Genomic DNA, 11,682 nt, shown 5'->3' with positions numbered 1-11,682 from the left:
TTTCAGGGATTTTAGCACTGTTCACGCGCCCCCACGGGCCGCCACTGCGCGTGGGGAAGGAAAAAGTGACCGGTTTGACCAGTTTTGGAACTGTTTTGACCGGTCATAACCCAAACCGACCCGACCCGACCCGTTTACCCGACCCGATCCGTTGACCCGACCCATTGACACCCGTTGACTCATTGACCGTTAACCGGCGTTGACCACTGTTGACCAAAACTTTGACCGGCTTTGACCGGGTATTAAACGACCTTTGACTTCGACCGAGTATATCTATCCTGACATTTTTCGACGTTCCAAATCCGATTCCGTTGTTCGATTTTCGAAATTCGAACCCGAAGGTCTCGAAATTTCCAGTCAAACCCGTTGACTTTGATTTTGACAGAAAATTCCAAATTTCCGAAAAGTCATATTTTATGCTTTCGACGTCCTGAATCCGAATCCGAAGTCCGTTTTGCCAAATTCGAACCTGGTAAGCCATCTTTCACTGATTTATCACCCGATTCGATCCGTTTATCGTAATTAAGCTCCGTTTCTGATATAATTTATGTTGATATGTATCTGAGGAATTATTGGAAGTTGAATTGAAGATCAAAGGCGTTCGAATGGAATTTTTATGGTCGATCAGTATTGCACAAAAATCGAGGTAATACTTTACTACCTCTTTATGCTTTATGGAACATATTGATATTGGTAAATGCATGAATAAGATAATGTTGGTCACTTTTGTGGAGTTGAATAATTTATTCACTCGATATGAATGTGGTAGAAATTCTGTAACTGAATACGGATCGAATGACTAATATAAGAGATTGAAAGATTTTTAGGATTAAATTACAAGTTTTTGAATAGTGATAAAGAAATCAGACATGGATTTGTAAATTATATTTTATATCATCAAAGGTTAAATGTTAAAGGTACTTGGATGTGAAATTATGAGAATACTTCGGTATGGTAAAAATACGAAATTACCCTTATATTGGAAAATGATAAGAATTGTCCCTGGAAGTGGATTAATAAATCTGAAAAGACATATTAATACGATAAATATATTGATGAGCATAAGAAATGATAGTTATACTTAGAAATTATGGATAACCGATTTTTAACCCCAAGAGGGTTTATGCAAGATACTAGAAGTGTGTTAATGGAATTATTTCAAGATCAGAGAGTGTTCAAGAAAGCAATTAATCATAGGATCTCTAAATTATATTATTTTCGTTAAGAGCTAATATCGAAATTATATGGTTAAGAAATTACGAAAATGCCCTTGAGAGTTAAAATAGTCAGAGTTGACCCTGAAGGAGAAAGTACTTTGAGGATTTGTACTTAACTCGATTAAGTACAAATTTAATTATTAATATTCTGTCTTTGTAAAGAAAAATTCATAATATTGCGTTTGTAAAATCCGAGAAGGCACTTGACCCGAAAATATCTAAGTTATGAGTAAATACCTGAAGAACAATTTATCGGAGGGTGCTCTTTTATCAGAATTGTTCGAACGAACTGGAATAGATGATAAATTAGAATTAAATAATAAGACCGGATGAAGGAAAAAGATTGAAATACCGTGGATCTATAAAATGACCAAAATACCCCTGTAATAGAAATGACCCAAGAATATCACCAAGCTCAGGAATGATTGAATATCCTCGAGCTCTGAAATGAATGGAATAAAACTGAACATCAAAATTACCAAAATACCCTTATGGCCTAAATTAAGTAAATGTCTTGGATTAATTAAGGAATCCAAGTAAGCATAGGTATTGGACTACCTTTAAAGGTAATGGAAAATAATTTAAGTGAGTAGATCAACCCTAAAGCTATGTCAATACCTAAATGACATAGATATTACTGGAACATGTGTTCGTCTTCTCAAGTTTGGCTCGATGACAAATTTTGGAAGTATTCAGTTCAGCTCAGATCTAGATCGTATTCAGTACTAGGAATTGGACGTTTGTTCGACAAATCAACCACGAAGACCAAATTGAATGGAATGGAAGTACAACATGTATCTGAAATTCAGGAACGTTTAAATTATTCTGGAAAATCCCGAAGTAACTGGATTGGATTTGAATGTTAAATGAACTAAGTAACCTCAATGACTGAGGATTAAGTAAGAGATTGGAATAAGTTTGGAAACTCGGATGAACTTATGTGATGTATCATCCCTATGGATTATGAACCATAAATCAAGTACGTCAGCATTTCATGGTATAGTTGAAACATGGAAATAAAATAAAGACCATTAGAATATTTGCTTGTCTCCTTAAGATCTATTCAGTGATGACTCAGATGATGATTTGTGGATAAGAATATTTGGTATTAAAGAGTAAATACCCTGAAAGATTAATGAATTGACAAGTTGGTAAGTATTGGTTCTATAAGCTATTCATATGGAGTTGTTCGATAATCGGATTAATCATCATAGATTGTAAAGATTCTGAATACCTTCAAATTTCGTAGAGCTTCAGAAAAGTGTACGAATAAGATGATCCCGATGAATCATATCCTGAATAACCGATGATTTTGTCAGTTAACAAACTCTTCTAATAGTGATTCTAATTTCCGGCATTCTATTGGTAAACTGAAGATTTGCGTTTCTCTGCCCGATAAGATTATCATGTATCTCTAAATAATATCTAGAAACTCTAGTGTGTTCCCTACTTATATGAATATTTTATCTGATTTCTGATTTGAATTCTGTTTTGACATCTGATCTGAAATCTGTTCTGATTCCTAACCTAGATTCTGTTATGATATCTGATCTGAATTATGTTTTGATTTTTGATATCTCCGTTTACTAACGGAGAAATGTTTTAAATGGGGGGGTATTGTTGAAGGAAGAAGTTCCGCAGGTTCCTCGGCTTTATGCTCAGGGCCTTATATGATGTGTTGGGTTGGGTGTATGGTTCTGGGGAACCTACACATTATGATGTTTTGGGATGGGGGTATATATATATATGTTTTAAAAAGATCTGAAAAGTTACATGGTTTTTGGGAACACACTAGAAAACCTATTCTGATCTCCTGAACCTAGACATCCGAAATATTTCCATCTGGAATGAATACTATTTGTTACTACCTGAAATATCCGTAGAATCTCTGCTCAGTATAAAGATCTGTAAACGTCTGAATCGATAAGGAAAAATATGTTTATTTGTATCTGCACGTTCTTCAGCATCATCTGGTAGTTCTGTATTACTGAGCTTTTCAAAGCTCACTCTATTACTCACATTTTCAGGTTAAAAGAATTGTACCAGTGCATCTATCGACTTCAGTAAGGGAGTTCTTCCGGCGTTGTTGCAGAGTATGGTACATGTGATTAGGGGGCATGTAATTGTATTTTTATTTATATACGAGTTTGGAAATCTTTTTTATTTTTAAATAGTGAAAACTGATTTTATAAGTTTACGTGTTCTGATAAAAAGTTTTAAATTTTCCGCTATTTTTACAGTGGGTCGCTCCGGTGGGCCTAATGTGACTTCCCGAATCGGATCGGGCTACCCGCATCGTTCTGGGGGGGTTACATTTAGTGGTATCAAAGCTATGGTTTGAGTCAAAATTTTTTAAGATAGACTGGCCGGTCGAATGTCAAAATATGTCTGATCAGTACATGCCCCTAGACTGCAATCGTACCTCTCTGAGTCGGAACTCCAAGGCTGAGTCCTTATCTGTAACGAATAAACCGAAGTTTATATCCGTTAAGGCTATACTTGTACAAAAAGGAATACTAGTAACATCTGTCTAAACGCTGTAAAGTATCTCATGAGCCATGTGAGAGTTATTTATCTGAGAAATGCTGACTCGACTCTAGAAATGAAAATGGGATATGCTACTGCTTTATGAGCCTATTCTCATGAAAAAGATTGAATTGATTACTCTAGGAAATTTTCGTTCGGATTCTTTTATTGAAATGAGGAAACGTTATGATAAGAATGTATGCTCAGCTGGTTAAGGATTAGTGGAGGATCCGTACTTTTGTAAAAGCTACTTAAAGATATGAGAGAACTGATGGAAGTTTTATTTTTGCAATTATGTGATATGAATGAATTTCGAGGACGAAATTCTTTTAAGGAGGGGAGAATTGTAACATCCCAATTTAGGGGCTAAATTTTAAGAAATTATAAAGTGGTGGATTTAATTGGTATTTTGAAAGAAACAGTGGATTAAATTGTAAAATTTCAAAGTTTGCAGACCGTTTTAAGAAGTGCAGGAAGTTCAGTGACTAAACTCTTGGTTTACCAATTTTTATATAGGTTGAGTTATAAAACTCTTCCCCCGTGCGCAGTTCAGTATAATTTTCTAGTTTTGTCTTCTCCAACTACCCTCCTTTCAACTCCGATCTACTCGCCGTCCGACCTCCGATCGACGAGCCGAAACCACCATCGTGTTCATTGTCAATCGAGGAACAAAACCCCTCAAACCTTTCGTCGTGAATCGTCTCCGTTCGTCGTTAATTTCAGTCGGAAGTATCGTCGGTAATAATTCAGTTTTAGTTGGTTTTTCATCGATTCACGACGATCGGGTCATCCGTTTACGACACCTCCCGCACCATCGTGTTCGTTGCTTCGTTCCGAGTTTGCCGGTGTCATCCTTGGTCTCCGTCGATGGCGGCGCGTGAGGAGGTTAAGCGGTCAAAGTTTCCGATTTGTTGAAATCGAGCTCTCCGCCGTTCAAAATTGTGAACCGAGCTTTGTAAATATCTCGAAATCGCTCAAAATAATTTTTAGAAATTTTTCCGGGATTTTAGCACTGTTCACGCGCCGCCACTGCACGTGGGGAAGGAAAAAGTGATCGGTTTGACCGGTTTTGGAACTGTTTTGACCGGTTTGACCGATCATAACTCGACCCGACCCGTTGACCCGACCCATTGACCCGACCCGTTGACCTATTGACCGTTGACCGGCGTTGACCACTGTTGACCAAAACTTTGATCGGCTTTGATCGGGCATTAAACAACCTTTGACTTCGACCGAGTATATCTATCTTGACATTTTTCGACGTTCCAAATCCGATTCCGCTGTTCGTTTTTCAAAATTCGAACCCGAAGGCCTCGAAATTGCCAGTCAACCCCGTTGACTTTGAATTTGTCCAAAAATTCCAAATTTCCGAAAAGTCATATTTTATGCTTTCGACGTCCTGAATCCGAATCCGAAGTTCGTTTTGCCAAATTCGAACCTGGTAAGCCGTCTTTCACTGATTTATCACCCTATTCGATCCGCTTATCGTAATTAAGCTCCGTTTCTGATATAATTTATGTTGATATGTATATGAGGAATTATTGGAAGTTGAATTGAAGATCAAAGACGTTCGAATGGAATTTTTATGGTCGATCAGTATTGCACGAAAATTGAGGTAATACTTTACTACCTCTTTATGCTTTATGGAACATGTTGATATTGGTAAATGCATGAATAAGATAATGTTGGTCACTTTTGTGGAGTTGAATAATTTATTCACTCGATATGAATGTGGTAGAAATTCTGTAACTGAATACGGATCGAATGACTAATATAAGAGATTGAAAGATTTTTAGGATTAAATTACAAGTTTTTGAATAGTGATAAAGAAATCAGACATGGATTTGTAAATTATATTTTATATCATCAAAGGTTAAATGTTAAAGGTACTTGGATGGGAAATTATGAGAATACTTCGGTATGGTAAAAATACGAAATTACCCTTATATTGGAAAATGATAAGAATTGTCCCTGGAAGTGGATTAATAAATCTGAAAAGACATATTAATACGATAAATATATTGATGAGCATAAGAAATGATAGTTATACTTAGAAATTATGGATAACCGGTTTTTAACCCCAAGAGGGTTTATGAAAGATACTAGAAATGTGTTAATGGAATTATTTCAAGATCAGAGAGTGTTCAAGAAAGCAATTAATCATAGGATCTCTAAATTATATTATTTTCGTTAAGAGCTAATATCGAAATTATATGGTTAAGAAATTACGAAAATGCCCTTGAGAGTTAAAATAGTCAGAGTTGACCCTGAAGGAGAAAGTACTTTGAGGATTTGTACTTAACTCGATTAAGTACAAATTTAATTATTAATATTCTGTCTTTGTAAAGAAAAATTCATAATATTGCATTTGTAAAATCCGAGAAGGCACTTGACCCGAAAATATCTGAGTTATGAGTAAATACCTGAAGAACAATTTATCGGAGGGTGCTCTTTTATCAGAATTGTTCGAATGAACTGGAATAGATGATAAATTAGAATTAAATAATAAGATCGGATGAAGGAAAAAGATTGAAATACAGTGGATCTATAAAATGACCAAAATACCCCTGTAATAGAAATGACCCAAGAATATCACCAAGCTCATGAATGATTGAATATCCTCGAGCTCTGAAATGAATGGAATAAAACTGAACATCAAAATTACCAAAATACCCTTATGGCCTAAATTAAGTAAATGTCTTGGATTAATTAAGGAATCCAAGTAAGCATAGGTATTGGACTACCTTTAAAGGTAATGGAAAATAATTTAAGTGAGTAGATCAACCCTAAAGCTATGTCAATACCTAAATGACATAGATATTACTGGAACATGTGTTCGTCTTCTCAAGTTTGGCTCGATGACAAATTTTGGAAGTATTCAGTTCAGCTCAGATCTAGATCGTATTCAGTACTATGAATTGGACGTTTGTTCGACAAATCAACCACGAAGACCAAATTGAATGGAATGGAAGTACAACATGTATCTGAAATTCAGGAACGTTTAAATTATTCTGGAAAATCCCGAAGTAACTGGATTGGACTTGAATGTTAAATGAACTAAGTAACCTCAATGACTGAGGATTAAGTAAGAGATTGGAATAAGTTTGGAAACTCGGATGAACTTATGTGATGTATCATCCCTATGGATTATGAACCACAAATCAAGTACGTCAGCATTTCATGGTATAGTTGAAACATGGAAATAAAATAAAGACCATTAGAATAATTGCTTGTCTCCTTAAGATCTATTCAGTGATGACTCAGATGATGATTTGTGGATAAGAATATTTGGTATTAAAGAGTAAATACCCTGAAAGGTTAATGAATTGACAAGTTGGTAAGTATTGGTTCTATAAGCTATTCATCTGGTGTTGTTCGATAATCGGATTAATCGTCATAGATTGTAAAGATTCTGAATACCTTCAAATTTCGTAGAGCTTCAGAAAAGTGTACGAATAAGATGATCCTGATGAATCATATCCTGAATAACCGATGATTTTGTCAGTTAACAAACTCTTCTAATAGTGATTCTAATTTCCGGCATTCTATTGGTAAACTGAAGATTTGCGTTTCTCTGCCCGATAAGATTATCCTGTATCTCTAAATAATATCTGGAAACTCTAGTGTGTTCCCTACTTATATGAATATTTTATCTGATTTCTGATTTGAATTTTGTTTTGACATCTGATCTGAAATCTGTTCTAATTCTTAACCTGGATTTTGTTATGATATCTGATCTGAATTATGTTTTGATTTTTGATATCTCCGTTTACCAACGGAGAAATGTTTTAAATGGGGGTATTGTTGAAGGAAGAAGTTCTGCAGGTTCCTCGGCTTTGTGCTCAGGGCCTTATATGATGTGTTGGGTTGGGTGTATGGTTCTGGGGAACCTACACATTATGATGTGTTGGGATGGGGGTATATATATATATATGTTTTAAAAAGATCTGAAAAGTTACATGGTTTTTGGGAACACACTAGAAAACCTATTCTGATCTATTGAACCTAGACATCCGAAATATTTCCATCTGGAATGAATACTATTTGTTACTACCTAAAATATCCGTAGAATCTCTGCTCAGTATAAAGATATGTAAATGTCTGAATCGATAAGGAAAATATGTTTATTTGTATCTGCATGTTCTTCAGCATCATCTGGTAGTTTTGTATTACTGAGCTTTCCAAAGCTCACTCTATTACTCACATTTTCAGGTTAAAAGAATTGTACCAGTGCATCTATCGACTTCAGTAAGGGAGTTCTCCCGGCGTTGTTGCAGAGTATGGTACATGTGATTAGGGGGCATGTAATTGTATTTTTATTTATATACGAGTTTGGAAATCTGTTTTATTTTTAAATAGTGAAAACTGATTTTATAAGTTTACGTGTTCTAATAAAAAATTTTAAATTTTCCGCTATTTTTACAGTGGGTCGCTCCGGTGGCCCTAATGTGACTTCCCGGATCGGATCGGGCTACCCGCATCGTTCTGGGGGGTTACAGAAGGGACCAAAAATTTATATAAGGGTCTTTCGAAAAATTAGTATCTTATTAATTTATCGAAATTATTAATTTAGACATTGGACCCAAGTCGGGAAGGAGAAAAATTATTATTTTAGAGAAATTATTAATTTATCGAGTATTAATTTATAGAAATTCTATTGTATTTGATTTAGTGACCTTGCTTTTAGCATAACTTTAGAGGTTAATTGTTTTAGGGGATATCTAAACACATCTTTTATCCTATTAATGTTTATTTTATTTTATTTTTTGAAAGAAGTTTATTTATTTATTTTTAATTTGATACTTAATTTTTTTTTCATTTGTGTCCCGAACGTTTAATTCCGTTATTTAAATTACCCAAAATTATTAAAAACTGTGAGTCAATCAATATAACTATGAAACGTGATATTTTGATCAGTTTAATAAACTCGCCGACTTTAATAAAAATAATAAATATCATATTAAATCTTTCGTATTTTCTTTTATTCAGTTAAGTATTTGAAAATTTTGTTTTGTTTTAAATTAATCTCTTTTTTATTTTTATCTCCAAATTTTATAATTTTATATGATATTTATTATTATTATTGATAATATCGTTTGATTCCAATTTTCAAAATCAAACTTTCGTCAACATTTTCTCTCATTTAAAATATTTCACTTTCCATGTTATTCTTTTAGAAAAACAAAATCATGTCGGGGATAAAAATAATAAAATTCTAAATTTCATAAAATATTATATTAATTAAACCTCGAATTTGCTTTTAATTAATTATACACTTAAAGGACAAAGATGCGTTATTCAAGTGTACTCAATTTGTTTTGATCTTTAAGAAAGGGGGAAAATGGCAATATGGCTCATGTGAGCCTCCTGCTTGGTCGGTCTTCATCGTCTAAATTGTAAGTATTGAAAACATCGAAAAAGCTTTGATTATTAAGCAAACCATAGATTCAATTTGTTTTGGGTAAAGTACACAAATGGTTCCCAGACCATAAGATCTTGTTTTGTTGATTCACTTGATTATTAAAAGTTACAAAATAATCCATCAACTATAGGGTGTCGTTTTGTTGAGTCCATTGGCTATTAAAAGTTATAAAATAATTCCTTAACTATAGGGCGTTACTTTGTTGAGTTTATCGACTATTAAAAGTTAAAAAATTATCACTCGACTATTCATATATTTCAAATTTGATTTTTTTCATTAAAAAATTTAACGGTTGTCTGAGCTGGAAGTTAATTTGTTGACTGAGATATGATAAAAATTGATCAAATAACAGTTATATAGTCATTTTAGATTCTAGGATCAAATTTCACTGTATCTCAGTCAACATGTTAACGTCCAACACAAAGGATCGTCAAATTTTAACAAAAAATGACGAGTTTGGAACATATAAATAGTCAAGTGATCATTTTGTAACTTTTAATAGTCAGGAGAGCTCAAAAAAACAACGCCCTATAATCGGATGATCATTTTATAAATTTAATAGTCGGGACTCAACAAAGAACAAACCTATGATCGGATACTATTTTATAACTTTCAATATTTTGGGGACTTGATAAACTAGTGTCTTATAACTAGGGGATCATTTGTGTGTTTTTCCCAATTGTTTTTATGAAAGTTTATTTTTCTAAAAGAATTGGAATCTTTAGTTTGAGTAAATAAAAATAAAACCTTGAAATTTAGTATATCTAATTAACTAATACTGAATTTCGGTAGATAATAATATTAAATATTTTTATTTATCTATTCAATAATTTAAATAAAAATAGCTTTTTTCAAATCAAATAAATTATAAGAATAATGCAATTTTTCCATCGATTATTTAATTTTATTATACTCTCAAATACTTAAACCCAAAACTTTAATTAAACTAAAATAATACATATCAATTGATTGAAACGTTTAGTGATACTATTAAATATAAAGTTAATATTCGAATAACATTTGGAGAACCGAATACCAACCTGTATTAAGTATGAACCATACCTACCATGAGCTCTTTTTGCTGCCAGCGTATTATGGGATATATATTTGGTAAATATATCTAGGGGAAATTACATGATTGATTACTTCTGTTTAACTTTTATATTTTTTTTCTCATTGTATTTTAAAAAATAATATTTTGTGACTTTCGTTTTTATTTAATTAAGATGTGGTCACAGAAGGTTAATTGTCGTTAGACCTTTAACGGATTGATGATGTGGTACAATGGATTCAGAAAATTAAAAAGATTAAATTACACAAATGGTCACTAGTGTTTAAGTAAGAACTTTAATGGATTTAGTCACCTTTGTTTTTATTCAATTAAGATTTAGTCACTTTCGATTTTATTCAGACGAGGTGAACTGCCAACAGTTGATGAGGCCAATTTGTTTCCGTTGACAATTGATGCAATGAGCATGGACAAACCTCAGGATAAAGAATTCTCCTACAAAAGTCAAAACCACTACTCTTACCCCCAAACATTTTCCCAAAACTAACCCCAAACGTTGGTCCTTCCCGATAAATAATCGTAGATTCGATCCGAAAAACTTGCATGCACGAGCAAATCATCTACAAAAAATGAAGCGAACAACCATGCACGCTCTGTTCATCCAAATTCCTCTTCCCATGAGTGTTGGAAGGCCGATGCAGCGCTAACAACATATATCAATTGGTTGAAACGTTTGGCAATAGTATTGAATAATTAAATCCTAATAAATGTAAGGGTAAACTATGCGAATAGTCCTTTTTGTTTTCAATCTGACCGACTTCGATCACCAATTTAAAAATTAAGGGTATATGATCCCTAATGTTATCGATACATTCGATTTTAATCCTTAACGTTATCGATCCGTTCCATTTTAATCCCTCAGCCATGTGACCAAAGTCAGTCAGACCCTAAACAAAAGGGGCAATTCTCATAGTTTACCCTAAATGTAAATTTAATATTCACACATGGACAATCACACCAACACCATAGACTATCAATGTCATCACAATAAATCAGCATATTAGCATGCTTTTACATTAATATCGGAACAGTCAACAATGATATATGATGATCAAAGGACGGGAATGATACAATTCAATGAATTGATGATCAAATTAATACAATTAGAAAGTATAGATTTACTCAATCTTCTCCGTTACGGGGGGTTTATATGTGTAAAGAAATTGGTTGTATTTAGATGTCATATTTATATCAAAGTCATACAACTATAATCAACAAATAATTTTGTGTGGATTTAAAATCTATTGTTATTACGTCCAGGATTCAAATTAGTAAATGCTTCACCCATTTCTGGAATTTTTGTTTGTTTGGGGTATTAGAAGTAGATCGAGTCTGATTAATTTTTCAGAGATGTATTTTTCTTCGTCATATTAGAGTTATTTTTATTTACCTTTAAATTTTGATTATAAATATTTTAAATAGAAAAAATTATATATATTTAAAAATTA

Source organism: Hibiscus syriacus, unplaced genomic scaffold (assembly GCF_006381635.1).
Source record: "Hibiscus syriacus cultivar Baekdansim isolate YM2019G1 unplaced genomic scaffold, ASM638163v2 tig00111398_pilon, whole genome shotgun sequence".
Classification (NCBI taxonomy): Eukaryota; Viridiplantae; Streptophyta; class Magnoliopsida; order Malvales; family Malvaceae; genus Hibiscus; species Hibiscus syriacus.
This window is presented reverse-complemented; position numbering follows the sequence as displayed.